General features: G+C 37.2%; 1 pseudogene; it reads right to left on the minus strand.

Annotated features, from left to right (window-relative positions):
* Positions 1–1,403: 1,403 nt before the first annotated feature.
* LOC143641969 (COMM domain-containing protein 2 pseudogene) lies at positions 1,404–2,011 on the minus strand (annotated as a pseudogene).
* Positions 2,012–13,930: the final 11,919 nt, after the last annotated feature.

Below are 13,930 nucleotides of genomic sequence, written 5' to 3' on the forward strand. Positions count from 1 at the left end.
AGGCATCAAAGAGTGGTGGTCCTTAAACTCACCCACTGTGCTCACTGGTTTTGACTGGAGTCAGCCTGTGGATGTACCTGGTTGCATTGATCACTCTCCTGCTTATGCACTTTTGAGAGATCTCCAGGTTTTTGCTGCTCTGAACCTCATTGCTACGAGCTTTAGGCACAGGCCTCCCTTGTGTGGGACTGTACCTGGTATATGTGCAGGGAATGTGGCTGCTGGTCACAGGGCATATGAGAGGTGAGCCCAGGGATCACACCCAGCTCTCTTCCTAGAAGCAGCATCAGTTGCCACAAGTGTCGGTCACATGTGAGATGCCCTTGGTCTAGTCTCCTTGGAGGTGTCCAGGCACTTTCTCATGGTCTCTTAGCTGTTGGCAATAAAACCTTCAGAAGCTATTTCATTATGAGGTCTATATTTATTGTCATTGATAATGTTATATTCCTTTTCTGTGTTTGATAGTCATTTGTCTTCCTTTGTAAAATTTCTGGTCATATATTTTGGTCATTTTTAACTAGATTAATTATATTTTTCTTACCAATTTGTAGGTTATCTTTACATATTTTCAACTTTCAAGTGTGTTAGTTATATTGAAACCTCTATCAGTTATATTAAAAATATATTCTTAAATTTCAAAACATTTTTAGTTTAAGACATCTTTCTACCCCAGATAATCAAGCATTGATTACATTATTCTTGTATCCATTATTTATAAATGTAAATGACAGTGTGTCTCTTAGTTGCTTTTGGTATATAGGAAAAATTAATCCTTGTGAAAATATTATTAACAATCACACAAAATTGAGTACTACTTAAGTCAATGAATCATAAGTCAAACTTCAGCAATATGGTAAAAAACTACTGACCTTTACATTCACAGAAAAATTCATGAACTTCCTATAACAATATGGGCATATAATTTAAAAAAAACTCATACTCACTTTACATTATTCTGTAGCTAGTAACATCATGAGATGCTTTTAAAAGTCAGAAATATTGTACTATTTAGAAATACTCTGAATAGGAAAGAAATTAGCTGTAAATTTTATTCTCAAAATTGATCAATAAAGAGGAAAATACTAGTTAAGCAGACAAAAATGTACCCAAAACAGGGTATTGCTCATATATACAGAAGATATGAACAGTATAGATTTATTTCTAGTTGATTCAATCCTATTTACACATTTAAAATACAAAATTACATTTCAATCTGTCAAGAAGCTGACCACATTTAGCATCAGAAAAGGAACTTGACTTTAGCTTCTGATCATGACCTCAATATCCTGGAATAGGAAAAGGAATTTCATGGAATCTAGATGCATTTATCAACACCAATTAATAAAAGTTAATTCTGAAAAGTAATTCCTGAATGTCATCCATTCACAAATGAGTCAAAGGCATTAGGACCTTAACACTTGGTACCACTTGAAGTTGTGAACTACTCTCCTACAGTGGTTGGTTTTCATCTCGTCCAAGGATTGTTACAGTTGCTGAACTAGATGAAGTAGGGTGGCTGAGGCTGTCTGCAGAACTTTGTTGTTGTGGTCTCCATTCTGATTGAGGTGTAGTTTTATAGTCACTGCTGGCTTTATCTGTTGCCTGAGACTTCTGCTTGCAGGCTGTACATCTAGTCGCCACTCAAGGCTGTGATAACTGGGAAGGCTGGGTGCCAATTCACCCAGAATAGTCCTGATCTCTTTTCTGTTGTCCAGGTAAAGCTGAAGCAATAATTTGTTCAGTTCTTCAGAGAATCCCAGAACAAAAACAGAGTCTTGGAAACCCACTTCAGAAATCATGAGCTTGGAGCTCTCAGTGAGCAGGTAGGTCAACCCTTCCACACCATGCTGGACAGTGTTACTGCTCATGTTGAGCTTCCTGGCGGCACCCTCATAGACCTTGGGGATGGTCCCTTGCCTCAGGAACTCCACCCTGATCCACCCAAACTCCACCACCACTTTGGCAGGAAGGCCAGGTGCTCCTTATGCTCTTCCAACAAGTCCAGCAGCATCTTCGCTGGGCACCCTTTTCCACCCAGCAGCACCCTGGTCTTCCTGTTTAAGACATCTTTGGACATACAGATGTCTTTAATTTTTTAAAAAAATATTTTTAGTTATAGTTGGACACGATACTTTTATTTTATTTATTTATTTTTATATGGTACTGAGAATCAAACCCAGCACCTTGCACATGGTAGGCAAGCACTCCACCGCTGAGCTCCAGCCCCAGCCCCAGCCCCAGATGTTTTTAATTTTATGTGCTCAAATTATTAATCTTTTCTCATGTGATCATATGTTTTTATGTGTGCAATCTTAGGAAATATTTTATAAGATCAAGTTTTAAAAGCTACCCACAATATTTTCCACTAATCATTTTAAAATTTCCTTTTAAAATATTAACATGGTTAATATATCTAGAGTTGACAATACATATGGAATGATGTAGGAATGCAAGTGTGTATTTTATTTGTGGAATGTCAGTTCTCCAGTCCCTTTTGTTAAGTAATTCTCTTTTTTCCTACTTCTCTATGATGCCATCTCCATCATGAATCCAAGTTGTCCATGTGGACAGTTCTGTTTCTGGGATTCTTAAGAATGTGTTGATAAACTTGTGTTTTTATTGTATTGATACATGATTCTTGCTACATCGGTTGAGAATGTTTCCTTCCACTACAGAGTAAAAAGAAAAAATATAATCATAAGACATCCACTTGTATAGAAGGGTAATAATAGTAATCTGTGTGATATAGCTTTCCTTGGGAAGAATATATTTTGGACATAATTTTTTTTAATGTAGGAGTATCAGAACACTGCTTATAGAACCCACTCAACACTAAGTAGCCACGAAGCAGAGACCTGTCCCCTACCAATGGACAGCTCTCTTTCTTTCATGACATCTATTCTTACCATATGAAAAGTCTTCCATGTAAAATAATTGCCACTTACTCAGTATTGTAGAGAGAGTTGTGAGAGACTCTGTGTCTAATAGAAGAAAAAATAGGCCTTAATCTTATTATGTGGGATTAGGCCCCAATTTCCTTAATAAGACTCTTACTGTACAGGAATTAAAACCAAGAATCAGTAAAAGGGATGGAATCAAACTAAAAAGTTTCTTTTCAGTAAAAGAAACAATCTGTGAGGTGAACAGAGAGCCTACATCCTGGGAGCAAATCTTTACACCTCACATATCAGATAGTGCACAAATCTCTAGGGTACATAAAGAACTCAAAAAGCTAAACACCAAAAAAACAAATAACCCAATCAACAAATGGGCTAAGGACCTGAACAGACACTTCTCAGAAGAGGATATACAATCAATCAATAAATATAAGAAAAATGCTCATCATCTCTAGCAATCAGAGAAATGCAAATCAAAACCACTCTAAGTTATCATCTCACTCCAGTCAGAATGGCAGCTATTATGAAGACAAACAACAATAAGTGTTTGTGAGGATGTGGGGGGAAAGGTACACTCATACCTTGCTGGTGGGACTGGAAATTGATGCAGCCAATATAGAAAACAGTATGGAGGTATGGAACCACCATTTGACCCAGCTATTCCTGTCCTCGGACTATATCCAAAGGACTTAAAAACAGCATACTACAGGGACACAACTACATTAATGTTTATAGCAGCACAATTCACAATAGCTAAAGGAGGGAAATGCAGGGATGTGGGGATAAGAAATATAGTAGAATGAAATAGATGTGAGTCAACCTAGATGTCCTTCAGTGGATGAATGGATAAAAAAACATGGCATATATACACAATGGAATTTTACTCAGTATTAAAAAAGAACAAACCATGGCATTTGCATGTAAATGGATGGCACTGGAGAAGATAATACTAAGTGAAGTTAGTCAATCCCCCAGAAACAAATACTGAATGTTTCCTCTGATAAAATAAGGTTGACTCATGGTGGGGTTGGGAGGGAGAGCATGGGGGAAACAGGGTAAAGGGGTGGGAGAGAAAGGGAGGGGGCAGGGGATTAGCAAGGATGGTGAAATGTGATGTATGAAGACTTGAATTGGGTGTCAACATACTTTATATACAAAAAGAAATACAAAAATTGTGGTATATATGTGTATTAAGAATTGTAATTCTACAAAAAAAATATAGCATTACCTTAGGTAGAGGGAAGTGAAAGGAGGGGAAGGCAGGGGATATGGGGATAAGAAAGATAGTAGAATGAAACAGACATTATTACTTTATATATATGTGACTGTATGACCAATGTGAATCTACAATATGTACACTCAGAAAAAGAGAAATTGTATCCCATCTACGTATGATATATCAAAGTATAAAAGTGCATTCTACTGTCATGTATAACTAATTAAAACAAATTAAAAATTAAAAAAGAGAGAATTGTGGCTTTGACCAATAGTGTTGCCCCTGCATCTCCCAAAAGAGCAAGAGTGCATGGCTCTCAGAAAACTCCCTCTGCTGAGAAGCCTTGCTTCCCTTCAGTCTGGTCCTCACAACTAACCTCTTACACTGTTACCAAGAAAGCCTAATGTGTGCATGGGAGTGGGTATGTCATGAGGAATAGAACATTCAAATATTTACATTTTATATTGCTTCCACTCTGCATTCTTCTTGCTCACTACCCTAGTGTGTAATTTTGCAATGAATTTCCTTTCATTTTACTGAACATTTTTAAATTCTTCAAAGACTGTGATTCTAGAATGCTGTGTTGTTTTGTGAGCCTCTGTGTTTTCATGCAAAATGGAATGTCTAATTGATAGGAGGTTGCTGTTACATCAAAGTAAAGTTTTGCACTTAATGTAATTTCTACATCTGCACCAGCATTTTACTATTTTAATCAGAACAACTTTATAATGACAATAGCTTAATTTATAATAATAATAGCTTAATAGTTAATTGATAGGCCAGAACCACTCCAGGTTCCTCTTTAGATTTCATGGTGTTTTAGCCTTCAAAATACTTTTTTTTTGGCAGGGAGGATGTACTGGGGATTGAATTTAGGGGCACTCTACCATGGAGCCACACATCCCCAGCCCTATTTTGTATTTTATTTCAGAGACACGGTCTCACTGAATTGCTTAGTGCCTGTTTTTGCTGAGGCTAGCTTTGAACTCATGATCCTCCTGTCTCTGCCTCCTGAGCTGCTGTCATTACATGTGTGTGCCACTGCACCTGGACACCTTAAAAATACTTTTAAAAATGACCTAGACAAAGTCTTATGTTGACAAATGTAGTATATGCCTTTATGTATTTATGTTCTTTTGCATATCCCCTAATAAAATTTTATAATTTGTCTACAGAAGTCTTAAGTCTATTATTTGATTATTTAGGCAATTTCAGTCTCTGATACTATTGTAAATAGTATATCCTGTTCAATCACGATTTCTAATCATTTGCCACTGGAATATAAAACTTTAATTTTGCTTTTATATCTCAAGCTTTTATTCAGGAACCTTGACAATTTCTATTTAAAAAATAAACAATATATTAAAAAAATCGTCATCATTTGAAAATAATGCAAGTTTAAGCTTTCTATATTTTAGTATTCCATTCTTCTACTTTCTTTTATTCTCATTATATTTTACTCATGAGGATCTCCAATACAAATTTGATTAAACATGGTGATACCGGGTATGATTATTCTGATTTTAAATAAACATTTCTAGGGAGGAGAGATGCTAGCAAGAAGTCTGACTAGAAGTCCTACCATCCTTCCTCCCATAAAGACAACTCCCAAAATAAGCAATGCATTTTGGTGAGGGTAAGTGAAGAGAGCCCCAGAGCACATCTAAGGATCACCAGAAGCCAGATAGAGCATGGGATCCTGGGAGGTTCACACAGAGTATAGGACACACTTAGTTTCTGACACGCCATCAACAGCCAGGAGCAGCTCAGAACAAGGGAGCTTCCTCCCTGTGTGGACTAATCAAGCAAGAGGACCCCAGAAGCTCCCACCCAAACCTTGGACACCTTCCATACTCACTACTATGACTCTTGTATTCTCATGCCACTCAGCTCTCCTGAGGGGACTGCCTGGAGTCCACACATCTGAGCTCCCAGAAGAGAAGGTGGTGACGGTGTACCCCACTCCTGTGGCCAGCACAGCTATTAGATCATGACACCTGGGGACTGGAAATACTGCTGGATTGTGTCTTGCTCAGGTGACAAACAGCCATGGCACCCCACCTTCCCTGAGACTTAGCACTGCTAAACCACCCACACTTGGTGGCCTGCCACTCCTGAGCTCAGCCCCTGTCATAGCCTACCCCATGGGGCCAGCCTGCAGTGAAGCCACACATCAGTGCTCCCAGACCCTGGTGCATCCTGCCCCTCAGGGCCTGGACTGGGACTGTAGGCTGCCTCCTGGAAGAGGCATCTGAGTGCCCACAGCAGTCATAACCTACGTCTGACTGAAGTTTCACATCACTTCTTGGGACCTAGCAGAGCAGCCAGACTTGCAAGGACTGAGATGAATGTAGTGTCGTGGGTTCAGAAAACAGCATTGGCTGAGCTGCATCCTCACCTACAGGTCAGAAAACCCTACAACCCTGGGTAAGACCGAGGACCCTGCAATGCTGGAACTGTGTGATCTTCCTAGACCTTCCACTCCTAGAACTGGATAGGCCTCTGTGGGGGGCTGTTGCATTTTCCTTCCCTGATTGGTTGCAGCTCTGTCAGTCACTTGCAGTGATCTGGCCACATTCAAAGTGGCCCTACATGGCTGCCCTGATCCTGGAAGTAGCAGAATGTGTCTTCATGCTTAGGCATGCCTTCCTATAACCCAGGGGTCAAATTACCTTACTTGTCCTTGTAACCCTGCCCCTCTTGACCTTATTTGGATGAAATTTTCTAAAGAATGAGGGTCTCCCTGGTAAAAGTCCACTCTTGGACATGCTCACTCTCACCAGCCCCTCGTGAGATTCCTTGCTCTCCCATTTGGAGAGCTTGAGGCAGAGGAGCTGTCCTGGGTGTTTTATTTGGTATCCTAGGGAATTCACTGGAGTAACCTTTAGTTTGGATGCCTGTGCTGCTGGGGGTGGCAGGCCTGCCAAGATTCTGCAGTCCTGGAACTGGATAGGAATCCTAGACCCTACAATGGAGTGATCTCCCAGAACCCTGCAGTTCTGGAACTGGGTGAGTTTTCTGGACCCACCCCCATTCCTGGAACTGGGTGACCCCCAAGCTGCTGAGTTGCTGAGCCACTCTGCTCCCTAGAGAGGAGTCATTATATATTTTTGTTTCCCTTCCCTTCAAAGTGCAGCACTGTGGGAGTCCATCCTTGAACTGACTGAGTTTACTCCCTGGCTAGGTGTGAGGTGCTCAGACACTTTTAATGTGGCAGAGCTCTCCCCACCCTTTTTGGGTTTGAGAGCTTTTCCGTGTGATGTGGAGGCATGTCTCACCACTGCCTCAAAGACCCAATCATCACACCTGACCTTGCCACATTGCCCCCCGCTTGACCTTCATTGGATAAAATTTTCCCCAGAATTTTTTGTTCCCCAATAAAAGCCCTATCCTTAGTGTTCTCTCTCTCTCTCTCTCTCTCTCTCTCTCTCTCTCTCTCTCTCTCACTCTGTCTCTCCTCTTCAGTTAAACCTCACTGCCTCCCTGGGGGGCTTGAGGCTGAGGGTTCAAGAAGCCATCCCAGAGCTGGTTTAAAGGTAAAATGGTGTCTGTGTCTTTAATTTAAACTCCCTGAGGATTTTCCCACGTGACCAAACTGTTCACACCATCTGCACTGGCCCTGGACTAAATAGCACCAGAAACTCTTCTTGCAATCATAGAATGAGAAAGGGCCGACTCTTATGTAGATCAACTAGGAGTTCCTTTGAGTTTGTTGAGATGAAAAGTGCTTAGAATAGTAACTCACCTAATAAATTCTCAGTACACTTCACCATCACCTGGTTAAGATCAACATTTCTTATTGTGTACTATATATCCTTAGATAGTGGAACTGTGTGCCTTGCCAGTGGTCTGATGGCTTTCCAATGGCCCTGTTCATAGCCCATGGTCCTCATCCCTGCCACCTGCTCCTTCTCCCACATCCTTGGCCAGTGGTTTGCAGACAGGTGCACACCAGGATCATTTGCAGGTCATCATCTCATCTGACCTCCTTCTTCACCTGAGGCTGCTGGCCTCTCTTCCCTGGTTCCCAGGCACTGCTCATGTGATTTGCTGTCCTGGGCCCTTCTCCACATTGATAGAAGGGAGCTGAGCAATTGTGGTTGGATGGTAAACACCAGAACATATTTACAGTCCTGCAGAACTTCTAGCACCATGAAGAGTGCAGGCTCTGCAGCCAGGTGCCTGGGTGCTGGCTCAGCTCCTGCTCCAGTTGTTCCCTGGACAAGTCCATTGCACTAGCCCTACCTGCCTTCCTCTGTGAAGACTGACTCCTATGTGGAGATATGTTGGCATGTGGTCTTAATGATCTACTAAGGAAGAGGCTTAGAATTACTTGGTATGTAATAAGCAGTCAAAATTAAAAATTTTAACTTATCTTTTCTTAATATTTTTCATTAGGAGCTCTTGATCTTGGGATAATAAAATTAATGGAAGCTAGCTGGGTTCAAATTCTGACTGAAGGACTCATTGGGAGCACAATTTGGAGCACATTATTAAACTAAGATCAGCCTGTTAGGCTACAGGATTAATACTACCTACTTCCTAACACACAGTTGTTACAGAAGTAAATAAAATAAATGGAATTAAGCACTTTGTATAATGCCTAGCATGTAATAAATAGGAATTACTAAACTTCAGTGCAGGGGTTTTTAGACTTTATGATTACTGATACCAGATTGAAGGTCAAAGATATCATATAGGACCCTATTTTCATGTATCAATTGGAATAAAGCTCTACTAGTATCTAGAGCTGCAGTAGCAAGAAGTAGTTTTTTAAATCAGTGTGTATGAACTCTTACAACAAAATTATAGTAGAAAAAATTGAGTGAAATATAGTTAAAAAAAAGCATATTTACATATGTATATTCACTAAAGGCAGACAACAGTCAAAAAAAGTTAGAAAATTCCTTATTAATTTCAAAAGTCTAGTTTCACTCCTGTTGAGCAGTTAGTCAAGAAAGAACTTTCACTGTGTTAACACACCCCTCAGTGGTTTTGTTTCATGGAAGAATTTTCAGTCTGTTATTTTAGTGCTGTGCTATTATGCATTAGATGAACCTGTTTTCCTGGTTGGTTTTCTATTTGTAACATTCAATTGATAATCAACCCAGATTTGTATACAAGATTTGGGACTTTTAAACTCATTATGATGCTTTTTTGTATATACACAGCAAAGAGGCTATTTTCCAAATGATGTTATTTTGCCAACATCATGAATGAGATGCTGCCAATTTGACTGGTTTGTTAAGAAGGTCCTTTTTTTTTTTTTTTTTTAGTTTCAGGATTTCCTCTTGTAGGTCACAATTTGCTAAGTGTTTTTTTTTAACATGTATGGTGTTTAATTTTATTGAATATTCTTTAACACATCCACAATACCAGTATCTTGATGTGATGCTTCCTCTTTATCAGTGTTGTCCAATAGACCTTTCTGCCATGACAGAAATGTACAGTATCTGCACTGCACTGTCAGGTATAATAGCCACCAGCCCATGAGCCCATGTGGTTACTGAGTTCTTGAAATAAGTAGTGGGACTGAGATACTGAAATTTGATTTTGTAGAATTTAATTAATTTAAATAGTCATACAAGGGCTTTGGTTCCTCTATTGAATGACTAATATGTAGGTTAGCAGAAGACCTTTTAATTGGTGTTCATTATAATTTTCTTTTCCTGATCTTTTTTCTTGCCTGCCTTCATTCTTTGTTCCTTCCTTCCTTCCATTCCTTTTTCCTCCCTCCCTCCCTCACTTTTCCCTTTCTCTTTCTCCCTTTCTCTCCTTCCCCCATTCATTCCTTCCTTTTTTCCTTCCTTCCTTCCTTCCTTCCTTCCTTCCTCCCTTCCTTCCTTCCTTCCTTCTTTTCTTCCTTCTCTCTAGCACTGGGGCTCAATCCCAGGGCCTCAGCATGCAAGAAAAGTGCTTTACCACTGAAACACATCCCAGCCTTCAGGAGAGTTTTCAATTAAAGTCTCCTGAAAGAAAGCTGGGTGCACAAATATAATTATTACAATTTTAGAAATGGGAGGTCCATGCCTTTAATCCCAGTGGCTTGGGAGTGTGAGGCAGGAGGATCATAAGCTCAAAGCCAGTCTCAATAAATTGGTGAGATCCTGTCTCAAAAAAATAAGATCTCTGATTGTGACTCAGCGGTTAAGCTCCCCAGGGTTCAATCTCCAGTTCCAAGGGGAAGATAAGAATTTTACAAATGGGAAATAATCTTTTAGAAATAGTACAAGTTACATAATTTTAGCTTCAATTTAAAAGTTTAGTCCTATTCTCAGACTTTATTTACAGGACATTCTGCTATTTTTTTCTTGAAAACATGGTACTTAAACAAATCTGACTTTTTCAAATGTGAAAATAGAGTCCACTGAGAGTTAGCTGCCAATTCCTGATAGTATTTAGTTGTAAGTTCCACAAATACAGAAAGGTTTTTTGTTGTTGTTAGTACTGGAAATTGAATGCAGAGCCTTGCACATGTTAGGCAAGCACTTAACTGAGCTTTATTCCAGCCCAGAAAGTGTTTTTAAAGATTGTCTTGTCTCTGTTATCTAGCATGGTGATGGTGTATAGTAAATTGTCATTCAATGTTTGTTTAATTATTGTCATTAAATATCAACAACCTAAAGCTTTAAACTACACAACAGTCCTTAAATCCTACAATCCAATAGTGACATCAGTTCATGTTAGTAGCAAGATGGAGATGGGAACCAGGGCCACAGTGCAGTGATCCCTGGCTGGTAGCTGAAACCTCAGGATGCAAACTGCATCAGCACAGGGCACTGCCATGTATGGACACATATTTGGAAACAGCCCACTAGAATCAAGGTCTATTTACCCTACAGTCTTAGGTTCAGAGTTAGAAAGGACTTTCCACATGATTTAAACCAACATTCTTTCCCCAGAAGGATTTGTCTTTACAGTGTATTAAACATGGTTGCTATGGTCTGAATATGTTCTTCCCAAATGTATATGTTGTGACAATCACTATTGTGACAGCAGCAAAAGGGAAAATGAGACTTACTATGCTCTCAAAATCAACTTAAATAAATTATGTCTCAATTCTAATGACATATACGTTTTCACTGGTTGATAGTACAGGTAGAAAAAGTATGTAATGTGATTTATAAGTCAAAACGTGTGATTAGGTCATGGAGCTCTATATTTTTTAACAGAATGAATGCCCTTATATAAGAGGCTTCACACATCATTCACATCCCTTTCCCCCCTTCTGCTTTCTGTCAACTGATGATGCAGCAATACACGCCACCTTGGACAATGTGAATATACATAGTGTTACTTAACTGTACACTTCAAAATGGTCTAAATGGCAAATTGTAAGTGTATTTTACAATAAAAACATCGAAAGATGCATTTTCTATTCTGTTCAGTGTTTCCTGCTATTATTTAGTAATCACATTCATTAAGAGCACTTACCAGCCAGGCACAGTGGCTCATGCCTGTAATCCCACTGGGAGGCTGAGGCAGGAGAATTGCAAGTTCAAAGCCAGCCTCAGCAAAAGCAAAAGCAAGGTGCTAAGAAATTCAGTGAGACCCTACTCTAAATAAAAAACAAAATAGGGTTGTGGATGTGGCTCTCTGGTACCCCAAAAAAGAAGCACTAATCAAAATTTCACAACCCTGTATTTGAGATTCAATTCTGCTTGCTGCATCTCTGAAAACTAAAAGCATGTCACTTAGCTAAGCCTCAGTTTCCTCATCTGTAACACAGGAATTATAAAATGCTTACTTACCCATTAGAGGTTGCTGTGAAATTTCAACTTGGTAAAGTCTAAATACACAAAGCTCAATAAATGTTAGCTCTGATTTTATTTTTAAGTTTTCAAACCAATATGATTCTTGTACTTTGTATAAAGAAGGCTAAAAAATGGCTTTAGCATTAAAAAGGCCTTTTGTTCATTTCTCCTTAGTCCTTAATGTTATGAAGAACTATAAGACAACATGCCCTAAAACCCATTTCATATTATAGTCAAGTGGTGAGCCCATGTGTTGACCACTGAGTCAATAGTTAATAATCTTAAAGTATCATACTCCAAGAGGCAAAAATTTCAGAGAAGCCACAATAACTTATTGTACTTGAAATAATTTACATATAATAATGTGTGTATAAATCTGTACATATAATTTTTATCAAGTATATATGATCATACAACAACATTGACTCACAATATAGTTCACACATACCAAGAATGCTATTTTATTTTTGTCCCTTTTACATCATATTTTAGGCAAGATGATGAAACCCAGAAAATAACAGGAATGGACTATTTTATAAAAACTGGGTATTTTATAAGTGAAACACATTCAGTCATCTACATCTCTCAAATTGCAAACAATGTGACTTACTATACTCTCAAAATGAACTTAAATAAATTATTGCTCAATTCTAATGACATATACGTTTTCACTGGTTGATATTCCAGGTAGAAAAAGTATGTAAAGTGATTTATAAGTCAAAACATTTCATACAAAAGGATATTTTTTGGGGGTACTGGAAATTGAACTAAGGGACACTCAACCATTGAGCCGCATCCCCAGTCTTATTATGAATTTTATTTAAAGACAGCGTTGCTAAGAGTTTTGCCATTGCTAAGGCTGACTTTCTACTTGAGATCCCACCTGTCTCAGCCTCCCAAGTTACTGGGATTACAGGCATACATCCAAAGGAATGGTTTTAACCAAACCCTCATAATGTCAAGAGAAAATGCATTGAAATTAAAAATATCTGAAGCACGCCTTTTTTAAGACCATTATAAAAAATATAAAAAAGGTTAAAAATGTCATAAAATAAAAATTTACACAGAAAAAGTTAAGGGGTTAAAAACTATCAAATGTATTAAAATCATCTAAAGTCAAATAAGACATAATTTAACTATATAATTTAAATTATAATATTATATAAATATATTGCATATTATATAATACATATATAATATAAATTAAATACAATATATTTATATAACATTCTAATTTATATTATATTATATATAATACATTTATTTTATCATATATACATATAATAAAAATATATAATATATATAAATTTTATGTATATTAATATATAAATATATTATATATTCATAATATATTATATATAATTTATATAATATATTTACATAATGTACTTATATATTTATATATAAATTGTATATATTAATATATAAATATATAAGTATATATATTATATAAATTATATATTACATATCAAAATGTTTATGATTCATATGAATTTAATATAAATTATATATAATATATGAAATACATATATATTATATACACATATAATAAAATAATATATAAATTAAATGTATAAATATTATTTTATTATATATAACATATTTATTATATATCATATAATATATTTAGATTTATATTAATTTATATTATATTGCATATCATTGTAATGTAATTATATAATAATATAATTTCTATTATTAATAAGATAATAATACAATTATTATATTAGTATAATTAATATTAATATGATATATAAAACATGGATTATATTATAATATATTATATAAGATATAATATATAAGATATTGTAGAACATTTATTTTAGAGCAAAGAAATGGAATGAGAGAGAGTATATAATGACAAAAAGTAAATGGTTCAGGTTAACCTGTGTCACTGCAGGTGGTGGGCTTACTGAAGATGAGGCTGAAAGATCAGTGGCCACCTGGACTATGGACTGTCTTTCAGAGGCATGCTTCAGCCTTTATTTTTCACTACTGTCACTCTGATAGCAGGAGCAAAGAAAGCATAAAGAGGAGATAATGGAGAAAGAGAGAGCTCATCA

This window comes from Callospermophilus lateralis, chromosome 7 (assembly GCF_048772815.1).
Source record: "Callospermophilus lateralis isolate mCalLat2 chromosome 7, mCalLat2.hap1, whole genome shotgun sequence".
Lineage (NCBI taxonomy): Eukaryota > Metazoa > Chordata > Mammalia > Rodentia > Sciuridae > Callospermophilus > Callospermophilus lateralis.